At 36.6% G+C, this 17,148-nt stretch overlaps 1 protein-coding gene across 2 annotated transcripts in view; it reads right to left on the bottom strand.

The window, feature by feature from the left end:
- The window catches only part of LOC124272751 (tripartite motif-containing protein 2-like), a 66,201-nt gene that overhangs the window by 27,884 nt on the left and 21,169 nt on the right, over positions 1-17,148 (bottom strand). The window lies entirely within an intron of this gene.

Raw genomic sequence — 17,148 nt, 5'->3', positions numbered from 1 at the left:
TCACTCTTAAAAAAGAGAACAGTGTAACAAACAACATCAAATAACAAAAAAATATTTAGCCAACTAAATGAACTGTTCTCTATAATACTAAAAAGAAAACTATCGATATAAATAACAGTATATTAAATGTATGTTTTTACCTACTCTAATTTGCCAGAATAAACTCGGTGAACCGTTAAAACAAGAGTGGCCCTAATGTACGTTAATGGACCTGACTGATGGAAAGTACTGTAAGTCCAACTAGTGACATTTTGTCCTTAGCTAAATGCCATTCCTTTGTCCATAAATAACTGCCACCTGGTTACACGTATATCCAGCTGGATGGTGTCGGTCTCTAGTACCTAAACCATATTATTTTCCCTTCTGCCCAGCCCTATACATAATGCAAAAGCCCTGAATGAAGTAAGTCTAGATTTTCCTCAGAATCTCTCCTCTCACTCAGGTTCCTTTTCATTTTATAGGGGGTTATTTGCTTTTAACAAAATAATATTTATTCAAATACTAGCATTAGACACAGCTGGGTTGAACAGTCTTGGATGACTTGAAGTATACGCCATATATTCAATACCCCGGTATTCAATGAAGCAGCTCAGAGTGGTCTTTATAAATTACTGGTATTAAACGGAATAAACTTAAAAATAACTGAATTATCATTACAGTTATCATTAAGTAAAATATAATACTGTATGGACTGTGTATTGTACATAGTTGTGCAAAGAGGTTATTATCCAATATGTGTGGAGTACAAAGGGTTAACGCATCAACAGTGTTGTCCTACATTGATGGATTGCCACCATTAATGAAAGACAAGGTGTAACTGTCCCACTTAATCATCAGTGTCTTTGAATAAACAGTATATCACAGTCATTAGCATTGCTATACACTTAATATCATTGATGATCAGTTCCCTGTCATCCTCTTGCATATTACTACTGTAATATATTAGTGAGTGAGTGAGTGAGTTTAGTTTTACACCGCTGTCAGCAATATTCCAGAAACATCACGGCTGGGGACACCAGAAATTGGCTTCACACATTGTACCCATGTGGGGAATCAAACCCAGGTCTGTGGCTTGACGAGCCAACGCTTACCCACTAGGCTACCCCACCGCTCCTTGTGATATATTATCATTTACAGTGGGCAAAACCATTAGTATTACAAGAAGACTTTTCATCATCATCATCATCATCATCATCATCATCATTGACAAACATAAACTGGATGAACCAGGATTCAAACCCACAATCATAGCTTCCTTGTACACCAAAGGGATGCAACTCTCCATATTGAACTGCGGTCACCTGTGACCCCTAAACATTAAACAAAATTACAATGCGACACTTACCATTAACCCTCCATATTCTTGATTGCTAAGTTAGAGAATTAATCTTTGTTTTACCACAAATAACCATGAAAAGCATTCAAACTTGTTCAGGTAAATTTCAAGTAATCTTTTGATCTTTACATTCACCTACGGTAAACCTCAGGTAAACATCCTTCTCACCTGGCAGTGATAGGAATTCCCACGCTTCCTCGATGACAATTATGATAAGGTGTGTGATGTATCAACTTCCCAGAATTCCCTGTCAGGCCTTTTTGTCACAGATATGTAAAAATCCCACGTCACAGTTGGTATGGATGAATGAAGCACAAAGAGGATCTCTTCTTATATCATGGTCTATCTAGCATCATCAATAGCATACCAGTCTGTCTTCTGCTCGTTATCTCACCTGCAGTGACACAGGTGTGTACTTCACATTATTTTGCTTGATTCAAAATTGAAAAATAACTGAATCATTGTCTACCACATCCTGATCAAGTTACATGAGTGGGGTGGGTTGTGGTGGATGAATGGAGGTATTGCAAGGTGGAGCACCTCCGGGCAACATAACATAACATAATAATATTATTCATCATCCTCATCATTGATGTTATAATATTGGAGTCATCGTCATCATCATCATCATCATCATCATCATTAATCGATCATTGACATGGTCATTCACATCATTGTTGGAATCATTGTTATCATCATCATCATTGTCATCATCATCCTTGATGCTATCATTGAAGCAATGATCATAATGGTCATCCCAATCATTGTCAGAATCATCATTATCACCGTCATCATCATCATCAATGCTAAAATTGAAGGAATCATCATCATCATCATCATCAATCAATCATCAACATGGTTATCCTAATCATTGTCAGTATCATCGTTATCATCATCATCATCATCATCAAAGGTCAGTCCATGTTTCAAATCTCCCTATACTTGTCTGCTTGTCAGGAACACAAACAACTAATGAGGAAAAGAGTAGGTTAAAAAGTGTACGTTTTGGTTGACTGATTGTCATCATATTCCTAATGGCATGGGACCCATTTCACAAAGCGATTGTAGTGATCGTAACTCCCATACTTTAACATAGAGTTACGACAGTCGTAACGCTACGATTGCTTTGTGAAACGGGGCCCTGGATCACAACCTAGCCAGCCAATAACTGGTTAAGCTGATCAGGCTGCATTTCTATGGTTAGCTTAAAACAATATTCACTCACCACCATACACATCAAGACAGAAGCATCCATTTTTCAGAAAGGTAATATTGCAATGATAAAAAAAACCATAATCATATCAGGGGTGTTTTGGCTACCTAGTGGCTTAAGCATTCACTTATACATCCAAAAGCAGCATAAAACCATATTCACTTACTCACTCACTCATAACATCACTTGATAAAACATGTTTCAGGAAAATAAGAAAATGCTACTTATACAAAACAAAATTATTCATTTACCTAGAAAAGGTATATTCATGAAAATTCTTCCCTACAGAACACGATAAAAATCACAAACATGAAGATTCATTTCTCTGTCAAACTTCAAATATTCACCTCTACTACAAAGTGATAAATAAGGTTCAGCCATCTCCATGAACAACTTCCCTTGTAGTAAGAAGTGTCTCCTTTGCGTCTAGGGTCATCTGTACAAATATTGTCCTGTTTGATTTCATTTACATCTGACATGAACTCCCTCTGTAATTCAGTGGCCAGGTTAAAACCGGTATAATAGGGCTCTCACCAGATGTTTGCAAATAATTAGCCCCTGTTTGTGCCAGAGTATCCAGTATTCTTCCTTATAAAGAGGGGATGTTGTCACAGGAGTCTCATTATAAAAAAATAGATGCAGAGAACTCACAGGTTATCTAACAACAAAGAGTAACTAGGTCAATAACTACCGTATACCACATGCTTGGGGCTATGCTGCTGTACAGTAAGAGTATTATACCATAGATGGAGCACTCCTTGATCAACAATACCAAACAATTGTCAGAATCAATCATTTAAGTAATATCTACTATTAAGATGAATACTTTATACACAGATATCCCTATGTAAAGTAACCAAACAGCTTCCTACTGAGGTAAATGGTGAGTGAAGTGGGTTTAATACAACTTTAAACAGTTTCCACTTGTATCACACAGCATGTCAGCTTACTGTGAGCAGAAAGCAATGCTGGTCTAAGGTAGTTACCTCTTCAGTGATACTCAACTGAGCAAACCAGGATTTGAATGAGTGAGTTTAGTTTTACGCCACACTCAGCAATATTTCAGCTATATGGCGGCGGTCTGTAAATGATCGAGTCTGGACCTGACAATCCAGTGATCAACAGCATGAGTATCGATCTATACAATTGGGATACGATGACATGTGTCAACCAAGTCAGCGAGTCTGACCACCCGATCCCGTTAATCACCTTTTACGACAAGCATGGGTTACTGAAGATCAATCCTAACCCAGATCTTCATGGGTTAAACCAGGATTTGAACCAACAATTTAAGGATCCTGAAATGATAAAAGGGAGTAACTTTGCACAGATTATTTCACAAAGATTTCAAACGGAAAAGCAGAACTGTCTTAACTCAGTTTCAGGGTAACTTACAGCCAAGTTCTGTCTTGGACAATAAGCACAATTATGAACCATTCTGCGTCTCCTGTCACTATCCTGATCCTAAAAAGCAACCAAATGAATGAGGTGGTCAGGCTCAGTGACTTTGAAACGTGTAGATCATCGAACCTAAGTGGCAGGGAGTATTACTATCATTATCATAATATTACAGACCGCCTCCGTGGTGTAGTGGTTAGAAGCGTCCGCCCAGAGAGCGGAAGGTCGCGGGTTCGATCTCCGACCGTGTCATACCAAAAGACGTTAAAATATGGTACTTGTTGGTCCCTGCATGGCGCTCGGCATATATGGGTACAACAAGGACTGGTCAGCTTGAGTCAGTATAATGTGTCTGAGTGGGGTATTCATGCTTCACTGCGGCATTGTATCTCAGTGGGCTAGCACTATAAAACCAGCTTCAGTCTGGGCTAGTACAAGCAGCCCACATACACAAACACACGCATGCACGTCGTCATATGAGTGAAATATTCTCAAGTACGACGTTAAACCCAATTTTACCTCACCTAATATTACAAATCCCCAAATCTGGTCCATACTCCATTATTTACAAGATGCCATCATATAGCTGGATTATTGCTGAGAGTGGCATTAACCAATTAAAACAAGAATTGAGTGGTAAGTTTCTGATTTGGCTGACTGAATGTCATCATGCCCTAATTGTGTGGAAAGTTGATCATGCTATCCACCACCAGCTGACCTAACCCAGATATGATTATGTACAGGATGCTGTGACAAGTTGACACTGCTGACTAAAGTGTGAGAAACATCAACTCACAAAACACATACATCAAGCAGGAGAGATATTTAATTCTTTCATATGTAATATGTCCATGTCATTAAAATAAATAAATATATATCTATATTTTTAAATTGACAGAAGCACCTTTATTATGACCCAATAGTCAGCAACAGAATGTATGTCATTTTTATTAACCACATATTCGACTACAAAAGGACTGATAACGTGAATCAATAACCTGCTAATCTGCAATATCATGGTGAAATATTCATCAAATATATACAGTTATACATAAAAGCATGTAATGCTGGAACTGGAATATGCTACTTGTTCTGTCTTCAAATCTAATGGTAACTGCCGTGTTATAAACTGAGCTTCTGTACAACAGTAGTCATAGCAAGCAGTCTAACGGTAAAACAATAACACACAGTATCTTGTCAGCTTATATCAGTAATTTAATAGTGAGTGAGTCAGTTAGTTAAAAATGTACGTCACATCGGCAACATTTCAGCCATATCATGACGACCAGTAACTTAATAACTAATAACTAGGAAGCAATTCAATCTGAGGGCCCATAACACATAAACTACGGTAATTGCATATGGCTACACTTGAAATGCCAGATGGACATTCCATGAATGTTAGAGTGATATTTTCTTACACTTGCATTGTGTCAAGTGCAGCTTGCCTCGTCCTCCAAGAGGGTTACAAGCAGTGGAACATATAGTGGGGGTCTGTAATATGTAACTGAACACTTTGTTCAAATATTTGACATCAATAAACCATTGTCATGAAATGATAGATGAAATATTTTATATGTTCAGGCTGTTAAGATATCAAATGTGATGATTAAACAACAAAACCTTATATTATCAAATATATTTTAATGTTTTGATTTATTATTGTCATTTATCATTTTATAATCCAAATCCTGTAATACCTTTTATCCAAATTAAACTGTTGGGTAACTGTTGGGTTTTTCCTTCAAAAATAAGTATCGTAAACTAATATCTACTTGTGAAGATTTTACTTTAAAATCACATCATGCAATTGAGAAAAGTTGAATAATTTACACAAGTATATTTAATACAGTTGTTATCCCATGCAAGTAAATTTAATACAGTTGTTATCCCATGCAATTATATTTAATACAGTTGTTATCCCATGCAAGTAAATTTACTACAGTTGTTATCCCATGCAATTATATTTAATACAGTTGTTATCCCATGCAAGTATATTTAATACAGTTGTTATCCCACACAAGTATATTTAATACAGTTGTTATCCCACACAATTATATTTAATACAGTTGTTATCCCATGCAAGTATATTTAATACAGTTGTTATCCCACACAAGTATATTTAATACAGTTGTTATCCCACATTATCCCCACACAAGTATATTTAATACAGTTGTTATCCCATGTATATTTAATACAGTTGTTATCCCATGCTTGTTATCCATGGTATATTAAATACAGTTGTGTATATTTAATACAGTTGTTATCCATATATAACATACACTTGAAAGGTTGCTATACATATGTTGTGCTATATGTGCATGCATGCATGTGGCTGTTTGTAACACTATTACATGATGATACCTGTTTTATGTATCTAGCTCACTGAGGTACCATGCCCCATTTCAATATGGATAACCCACTTGGACACATTGTACCAACAGCCAGCCGACCTTGTTTTATGCCATTAATGCAAACAAATGCTAGGCAGGATACCTTCTTTTGGAATTATTCCAATCTTCGCTGATCTTTTTTGCATCAAACCACTAACCTTCCACAGACATGCTATCCAATACCAAGGAGTCACCCTGTCTAACAGATATGTCTTGGCAACAAATCAAACATAAGAAAGCAAGAGTTGTCCCCCTTGATGCACAAACTTCATTTCTTGCAATCCTGGTTAGAAGAAGAAAGAAGAAATGGACAGATGTAAAACAGGCCTGCCATACTCACTGCACTCATGTGTACTTGTGACATGTATGTCAGCGTGATGGCTGCGGAGGCTTGCTACTTACATGCCCCATGCAGTCATACACAGATAAGTAATAACTCTTTGGCCTTTGAACCTCGTTACACAAACACAGTTATAGAGGATATACTGTCATTTGTATTATACACTGTTGTGTTGTTATCTAGAATAATGTCAAAACACACATATTCTGTGTTAAATATGTATGTCCTTGTAATACATCATTTGTTTTTGACTTAGACTGTCACTCCATTTGAAGGACACAAAAAGTATGGAGGTCAAAAAAGGAAAAAAAACCCAAAGGTCTTAAAAGTACACAACATTTGATATTGAGGAACAATCTGAAATGCAGCCTGGCATATTTGGACTAAAACAAAAATTCAGTTCAGTTTGTCAAAAGAAAATAAAACTTTGAAATTTTTCCAATTTCAAGAATTTTCCATACTATTTAAGTAGGTGGGGAATACAGGTTGTGGCAGGTATTTCAATAAAAAGTTATATTCTGATTATATCTTTAAAGCAACAATATATGAGTTGATATTGTTTTGACATTTCACTCAGTTCTAGTCCATTTGTTCACTTTTCAGTTTTGGGGACTCAGCATGTTCACAAACCAAATTTTACAAAAACATTTGGCCTGAGAATACAATTTCTATTGACTGAGGATGTTGCAGAAATGTGTGCCATTGTTTGGGCAGTGTGGTAGCCGAGTGGGAAATGCATTTACGTGTTATGACAATGAAGCAAGTTTATTTATTTTATTTGCCAGATGGAAGGAGAGAAGGCCATTCTAGTATCCTCTGCGGTTGTATTGGAGAAAGCAACATAAAGCTTCCCCTACTAATCTATTACTGAAATCTAGAATCCTGAAATTCTTCTGACACTTGAAAATAATTGTGAAACAAAATAAGCAAACAAAAATCACTTTAATCTGTTTGAAGGCATTTAATAAGCTGTTATGTGTTTGTGCACTGTACAAATATGATCCTACTCCCCATTAAGATTGTTTCAAGCAGAGTAAAAGAATTCTCCTCCTTCCCTTCCACCCATCTCAGTTTCAGCCCCACCCACATTCCACAAAAACGTTCACTAGAATAACGGAAAACAGCAGGTTTCCTTAACAGTGTTTAACTCTGTGTCAACAATGTGCCTATCAAAGACATTTCTCAAATACTTGGGTCGAAGCATAGACAATAAAACTGCATTTTGAAAACATGTTTGTTTAAAAGGAAATAAATTTTCATGTAATCAACAAAACGGTTCATAATAATTCTCTACACAACAAATGATGTACCATTTGCAGAATTACCTCCCCTTTGCCTTCCAGCTGATCCAACACAGCGATTCTCTTACTCTTTTTTTTTTTTATTTTATCATTTAACAAATCCACTACTTGAAAATTCATAGACTAACAACCAGTTTCTGAAATGAACATATTTTACAGAAAAAAACAGTCCATAATAAAAAAAATATAATATAATGAAAACGAGCTATGAGACTTTCTTCATTTTCAGAAATCTAGACTTGCCACATAATCTAGACTTGCTTGGGCTTTCTTGGATATGTTTGTTTCAGGGTCTGAACGACAGACTACCAAATTAACAAAGACTAGTACTATATTTAGGACAGACCAAATCATTTGCCTGTTCTACAAATTATACTGTGATGTCTTAACCATTTTAACAAAACGTAAATAAATAAATCTGTCATGTCAAATAATCGTATCTTGCAATTTCTATCCAAATTTTGACAGGTCCACAGTTAATATGAAGAATAGCACTTTTAAAAAAATAAATAAAAAATGTCACATCTTTTTGAATTTCAAAAAGTGAAGTTATGAAAGAAACTTGCCTTCTTGCCTTTGGTATTATGGGACAAAAACCTATAAAACAAGTAATCAACCAGGTCTGGCCTTAATAACCATGGTAATGATGAAGACACCAAATGTGTGAGTGAGGGATTTACTTCAGTACATCTCAGTAATGGTGACAGGCTGGCAACTTGTTTTACTATTCACCCCGAGACCCGTGAAGATCCGGGTTAGAACTGATCTTAAACAACCCATGCTTGCCATAAGAGCCGACTAATGGGATCGGGTGCTCAGACCGCTGACGTGGTTGACACATGTCATCATATCCCAATTGTGTAGATCGATGCTCATGCTGTTGATCACTGGATTGTCTGGTCCAGACTCGATTATTCACATACCACTGCCATATAGCTGGAGGGTTGCTGAGTTCAGTGTAAAACGAAACTCTCTTACTTACACTATTTATCCCGACATTTCTGGTGTTCCCCGCCGTGATATTGCTGGAATATTGTTAAAGGCGGCGTAAAACTAAACTCACTTTTCACCCTGAACTTGTCTAGATGCACAGGCGTTTGAAGTCTATCACAGATGGGATGTTTCTCAAGTAAAACCAATGACACTCTGTACTTTGAGTTTAGAACCAGCCCTCTCAGTCTGTACTTGCATGTACAAAATATTTGCAGTTGGGTAAAACTGTGTCCCGTTCATACTGTTGGTCATAGTAGTCACACACATCCTCACAAAGGCTCCATCAGGGGATTGGACGACACCATATACAGCAACAATATTATCATATCAAGGGCAGGTGTACTATGAATGTAAACCAATAATCACTTACATGTGTAAGGCATAAAACTGACATTTTATGAGTAGACTTTCTCACCTTACTGAGATGGTGATTGTGAGCAGTGTTCATCTGTGAGGTTGATATTATGTGGAGATATGATAATGCTAATATTTGAGATGGCTCATCAGCTTCCCTGCTTTGTATCACATAGTCATTATGATAACAGCCGTAACATCATGATCTTCACCGACATAAAGAGATATGCTAACAGTCCATTATCACATACTTATGTGTCACACTGATTCACACATTGTAAGCGGTATTTATTCCTATTTTAATTACCATATTTGTCATATTAAGTGCTCTGCTCCAATAAGTGCCCTGACTTCAATCTGTAGTATTGCTAACGTATAAGACTGAAATTTTCATGACAGTCCACATCTTCTTGTGCTTATTACAGAAAGCAGAAGGCGCATATATCCAATTTTGGTTTGATCCATCTTATCAGAGTGAATACGGTATGTTTGTTTGGTTGTTGTTTAACATTGCACCCAGTAATATACCTGCTATATGACATCAATCTGTAAATAATCCAGCATGGACTGGAAAACCTAGTGACTGACATCATGAGCATGATCTTAGAAATCGGGATACAATGTCAGACAGGTCTGATCACCTGTTCCTCTAATTGCCTTTAACAACATGGGAAAAAGAAGAAAAAAAAACCTAACCAAGATCTCAGTTAAGTCATCCAGTGGCCGGGATTAGTGAGTGAGTGAGTGAGTTAAGTTTTAAGCCACACTCAGCAATATTCCAGCTATATGGCGGCGGCCTGTAAATAATCGAGTCTGGACCAGACAATCCAGTGATCAACAGCATGAGCATCAATCTGCGCAATTGGGAACCGATGACATGTGTCAACCAAGCCAGCGAGCCTGACCACCCGATCCCGTTAAAGTCGCCTCTTAGTCGGGATTAGTAATGTCATCTGTCACCAAATAAATTGTAAAGAAAATAGGTGCAAGTTTATTCCTGTCATAAAACCCACATGCATGGGCATTGGACAGATCAAAAATAATATTCTGATGGATTACTGGATGAATTCTTGGATGAATAAGATCACATCCAACAACTAGTGACTCCTGGCACCTGAGGCCATACACAACATCTCAGACATGTAAAAAAAACACAGCACTGTTGTGTCTGACCACCTACTGTTAACCTGAATTTATGATATGTATTACAGGTAATAAAGTAACCCCTTAAATAGAGATTTTGTTATCAAAGACATAGAATTTCCATTCAGCAATATTAAGGAACAGGTGATAGGCCCAGAAAACAACAGAGTTGTTCAGAAATTACAACTTTATATGTATTTATAGAAATACAATATGAAACTGAGCACATTAACCCCAAAGAATAATAAATATTGAGTATCAGCCAAAAAAGAAGGAAAATTATGCAAGGACCACTGAGAATAAGGTGATCATGAAAGTCATCTAAAAGTCAATACAAAGGTCAATTAAATTATCAAGCCTAATTGCAGGTGAAAAAGGAAAAGGTGAAGGCTGGTTTACCAAGACAATGAATAAGTCATGAACATGTCACACTGTACCTCTCACTTTAATTAACAAAGGCAGACATATCTCACAGCATTTGTCATTCTGCTACCAGGCAGATGTGTCTCAGATTCAATCAATTCTATCAAGATACAATAAAATTGTTCCACTATTTAAAAGTAATTAGATGAAATGTAATTACTCTCTCGCCTCAGCAATAATCGACAACTACACCAGCCACACAATGTAGTGAGCTTGAAACCTGAGACGCAGAATGCTGACAACAATTTCAGACAAACAGGAAGAACCGGTATTGCATGTCCTTCCTGCCAATAACACATATATTTTATACACTGTGCAACAATGTTGTCAGTATCATTTAAATTATACTCCAAGTAGTCAATATCACATGTTATATTCTATGCTGGAATCTCATCAATATCGCACTGGGTATAACTCTGACAGATAATTGATAACAAACATATGTTGTATACAGTTGCTAATGGAGCATGATAAAATACCTCTTTTTTCATTATGAAACCAAAGTTTATTGCTTGTCTCTGAAAAGATATTTCCAGGATAAGCAAAACAGTGCTTCCAGTGAGGGCAAGCACCTAATCAGCTGTTACATCATGCAGCTGGAAATGTACTTGGTTACCCTTTTAAGGAAACATAGTTTTTCTTGTTTGATATCTTCACTAATGCTGTAATCTTTATTAATCTAAACTTCTTTACATGAATGTTTTAATATTCAAGATTATTTTTATGAAATGTATATCTCAGATTAAGGACTGTCTTTCTCATTTATAAGGAATCTCTATATTTCAGTGTAGTTATTTGAAAGCAGTATTGCTATTTTTATAAATGTACACAAAAATCAGAAAAATAACGCCAATATTTTAGCACACATGAGAACAGTTGAAAACCATGTCTGTACTTTGTGTTCATATTTGCTCAAAAAATCTTCTGTTAATTTTACGTTTTGTGCTGAATCAGCGAAAAGGAAATATTGAACTCGATAAATGAATGCACAGGTCAACTTGATAACTTATTTCAATATTATGTCATGGTAACATATGGCATAAACAATTAAAATACATGTACAGCAGTTATGGCCTATGACACGTGATCTGCAGGTGGAGGTAAATCAGCGAAAAAACTACATGAATGGCATACACGAAACAAGTACATGTAAAACATATACAAATGACCATCACATTTAAAACAACGAAACATAACTCTTCCTACTTTACTGTTATCTTGACAACTTACAACAATCATATACCAACTGAAAAGCAGTTAAGAAGTGAGGTTTTCCCACCTGACACAGGCAGAGGATACAGCCGTGATGTCATACAATTGTGATGTCATGGTAACCTAGGACATCACAATAGTCTGCAAAGCACTGTGATGCAATTTCATTGCAGGGTTAACTCCATTGAGATACTGCTTGTTCTCACCTCAGAATATCTCCTTTGGAAGCCAGTTTTAGATGACAAGTGTAATGGCTGGAAATCTGATGACAACTCTATTTAACTGACCTGACTCATTCACTTAAATGTCAGACTTGAAGATGCATAATCTTAATGATTTATGACATTATACCTTAACATCTGATACATCTTAATACTGATTTATTATCACCTAAGTATCTGATTCTTGTTACAACCCAATATTAAGTTGCTCTTGAAAAGAAAATATATATTACCATTTGAAGACAACTGTTTACTTGCACCATATTGTTTAACTGAGAGGGCTCTGTGAGATACGTATTAAGAGATCTAATAACGTTTGATAAGTACGTCTGTAAACTAGAGGGGCTATGTTAAGGATATAAGTATTATAGATTTCAGTGTTTAGACTAGTTACCTAGCAGCTAACAACAGCGTGATTAGTGGAGTCTTTGTACCTGATGTTGTGACTCAATCCTGAGCCATCAAAAAGCCATATGTCACTACTGTTGACAGCTATGTACTCTTTTAACCTACAAAATCAATAGATATAATGATGCTTCATATTCAGACTTGCAAAACTAATTTGATTTGTTCGGTACTGTGGAAACAAAACTGTGTAATAATTTGTTCAAAAACACCTTTGATACTTTTCTGTGCAGAATAATTTGTCTTAGAGAGGAGTCATAGATTAATCTTCTGAAATGATTACAGTGAGTGAGTGAGTGAGTGAGTGAGTGAGTGAGTGAGTGAGTGAGTGAGTGAGTGAGTGAGTGTGAGTGAGTGAGTGAGTGAGTGAGTGAGTGAGTGAACGGACATATTTTCCGTGTAGATGTTTCAAAGACAGATTCGTCACCTGTGGCATTTTTCTGCAGATGTTACAGCTCGTTCAGCTTGACCTGATCAAGTGAATACTAATGCATTGCGTGACCATGTCAAAACTGGTTGGGTCTATTATTGTGAAGGGGTGCATTGACTGTCAACATGTCCGAACAGCCGAGGCAAGGTCGCCGTTTGACACCTCAGTGTCGAGAAATCGTCAGCAATGTCCTAACTTTCTATAAAAAAGAAGCTTCAGATGGTTTATTGTTTCCGATTCGAGCTTCATTAATAACATTCTTTGCGCCCCTATTTAATGAAGTTAACTCGACCTGCCGTTTGTGCCATTTGACCTCCCGGGTCATCCATATGTAGAGTAGCTCAGGTCAAGCTAAACAAGCTGTAGTGCCTTTGAAGTATTGTGTTGTTGCAGGAAGAAGAAAATATTGACTTACAAGGAAACGTGAGAATCACTATAGTAACAGCACTGAAGCCTGTCTGTGGTAATCATGTTTGCTGTAGATTGTTATCAAAATAGTGATTAAATCGTTTGTTGGATTATGCATCCAAATCTAAAGTAAGTGAGTGAGTTGGTTTTAACGCCCACTTGAACAGTGTTCCACTTATACCATGGCGTGTCAGGTGAATACGGATGTGAAGCCTGATGCAATGCTCATCACGGACGTTCACTACTTTCATGAAACCAATGGATATGGTACCAACATACTTAGAAACATGATTAGGGTGAACCGAGATTCGAACCCACAACCCAATGGGACACAGACTCTGCATAGTTGAAACACCTTAGACAACAGGACCACCCAGACTCTATAATAAACAAGAGAAACCTCCTACCCAGCCCACTCAAGTAGTTAATCTGTATGAAGGCACTGTCAAATAAGAAACACCTTCGGCCACATTAAAACATTTCCTTATCTACCTAACAGACAGCCCAAGTGTCACATCCATTTGAATCACAATCCCCATTTTGATCACACTTCAGATGACCTGTCAAGATCTATCATAAATATGGGTTAACTGAAACTACATGAACAGAAGCATAAGAAAAAGACCTGACATATTTGCATTGGATAAAACTTCACATTCCAGAATCTATTGGAACTGAAGTACCAACTGATAAAAAGAATTCTAAGACGATAAAATAGTAATTTCCTAATAATTCTGAACTGAACTAATAAAGTTTAAATACAAATTAACCCAAAAATTCAAGATGTGAATTTCGATCCCATTTGCAGCAGCTGGTAAATTGAGTTTATCCTTTCACTCATTGGTCTTTTTAACTTGGTTACAAAACATTCTGCATTCAACTGAGCAATCAGTCAAAGACTTTAATCTTTGATTTTTTCTTGTCTCACAAGAGGAAAAGGAAAACATGTTGAAGTTCGACAGAATGTGAAGATTGGGTTTAGCAATCTGGAGGAGCTTACCCTGCCAACAGCTGAAGGCTTCAATCAGAGACGTTTTTGTGGCTAATTCTAACATAGAGTTTTTACTTTGTGAGCCAGCAGGGCAGATAACCTAGACAGGAGTGTGTCACTGAAGAGCAGTTGTTGTTTGTAGTGTAGATATGTTGAAGTGATGAGATTGGACAACCCAGAATTTTAATTGTCATACCAGCAGCACTGGGTCATGATGACCTTGTCATGTTTTGATTACAAGCATCCATATATGTGCATCTTGATGATAAAAATAATGTTTAGTCATCATTTTATTCCTGACCATAAATTAACATTATTATAATTGAAGTGACATGGCCTTATTGTCGTTGTTTAAATATAACCTTATTTGTCAGTGTCATCGTGACATTGTAATGTCTGGGAAAGTATTGAATTTCTAAACATCGTATTTTACAGATCATTCTTATTCTTGTCACATTTTAAACAATGTTTATATGACTGTCAATGTACTCAGCATTTTTTTAGAATATCATCATCATTGTTTCTCTCATCAAATGTAAACAACCTTAAATAGTTATCAATGCACTCAGTATTGGCTGTTAATATTTTTATCATTGTTACACTTTTCAGATTGTTAGCAATTTTCATGGTTGCCATTGTTCTCATTGTCAAATAGTGTTATAATGTGCATCATTCATATTACTGTCACCATTGTCATCAATGACATTTTAGCCATTGTGACAATGACAGTTGTAAATATTTGTCATAACACAATTGTCACCATTGTTATCAATGTCAGTATTTGTTAACATTTGTTATATTGACATTATTGCCACAATTGTCATTAATGATATTAACATTGCTATTGATATCCGTGTCAATGCACCTTGCGTCCTCTAATATGTTTGGTGTACAAATGTCCAAGCAACCAAACATTAACTGGACCTTCCCTCAGTAATGTTAATACCTGTGACCCTACCTTGAACTTGCAATAAATATGTTGAGATGAAATTGGGTATAATGACACATTAAAAGCTGCAATAAATATGATGCATTATTAATGCTTGATGAAACATTAAACAATGCCCCATTCATGTCAAAAATGGAATAATAAATTCCATATTGTATCTGTTTCAGCACAAAATGGATCTTTGTCTGGGCAATAGTGCATGTTGTTATACGCCGCACTCAGCTATATTCCACCTATACAAGAGGATAGGGCAACAAGACAGAAACAGCTCCGATTATGAGTGAGTGAGTGAGTGAGTGAGTGAGTGAGTGAGTGAGTGAGTGAGTGAGTGAGTGAGTGAGTGAGTGAGTGAGTGAGTGAGTGAGTGAGTGAGTGAGTGAGTGAGTGAGTGAGTGAGTGAGTGAGTGAGTGAGTGAGTGAGTGAGTGAGTGAGTGAGTATGTTTTTTTGCCGATTTTAGCAAGTTTCCAGCAACATCATGGCGGGGGACACCAGAAATGGGCTTCACTCATTGGACCCTTGTGGGGAATTGAACCCAGGCCTTCAGTGTGATGAGCAAACACTTTAACTACAAGGCTACCCCACCATGTTAAGGTGGCAGCAGTACACCTGACCTTGAAACCACTATCATGCACATGCTTCCACCATATGCCTCCATCTCCTGGTTGTGTACATGCTTCAAACAACCGTGAAAGGTGATTGTCGTGAGATAAATCAATACAACCATGAAATTGGATAAATATTACACTGGCTATAATAGAACTGCCGATAGGTATCAAATTCTATTATTACCCAAGCCGGATCGAAGAAACTATAATTTCCTTATATCTTTTAGAATTTATGGCAGCATTATGAGGAAGATATCTGTCTGTCTATCTATCTATCTATATATCTATCTATCTATCTATCTCACTATCTATCTATCTATCTTGCTGAATTACCAACACAGACCGGTATTTAGTTTAACCCAAACCTGCTAACTTGGGGTGAGATCTAGACTAACATCTTGTCTCTGAAATGAACATATTTCATAGAAAACACAGTTTCTAAATTACCTTTATAAAATATAATTTAAAGGAGCACAGAGAGTTTGTTCATTTCCTGAAACTGTGGTATCTAGACTTGCTACATAGTCCTGACTTGCATTAGCTGTATATTTGTTCCTGGGTCTGTATGACAGACTAGGTCAAATCAGATGTCTCTATGGAGATATTGCTACAATGAATTGCATCACAATGCTTTGCGGACCATTGTGACATCATCGGTTACCATGCATAATACTAATGACTACTCTCTCTGCTACTGAAGCTTGTCAGCTGTTCTTCTTACACTCAATACACAGGGTATTACTGTTTGCAAACTGAAAAAGTTGAGAGAAATTATTTGATTTTGGATGATAAAGAGACTCTTGAGTTCCACCAATAATTGAAATTTGATAAAATTAAAACACAAATGAATGTGCAAATATTTCCTGGATGCAGAACATGGAACTAATCTCTGCCTTTTGATTTGAAATTAGTCACGGTTGACGTTTCCTACCAGTCAAAACTAAATCACAAACAATTTATCTGGAGAAATAGTTTTTCAGTAAAAGTATGATGCAAAAGTGAAATTTCATTTCAGGAAAATGATAATGTTG

This window comes from Haliotis rubra, unplaced genomic scaffold (genome assembly GCF_003918875.1).
Source record: "Haliotis rubra isolate DU_JTF1 unplaced genomic scaffold, ASM391887v1 Scf1, whole genome shotgun sequence".
Taxonomy (NCBI): Eukaryota; Metazoa; Mollusca; class Gastropoda; order Lepetellida; family Haliotidae; genus Haliotis; species Haliotis rubra.
Note: the sequence above shows the minus strand (reverse complement) of the source record. Positions and strands in the feature narration are given on the sequence as shown.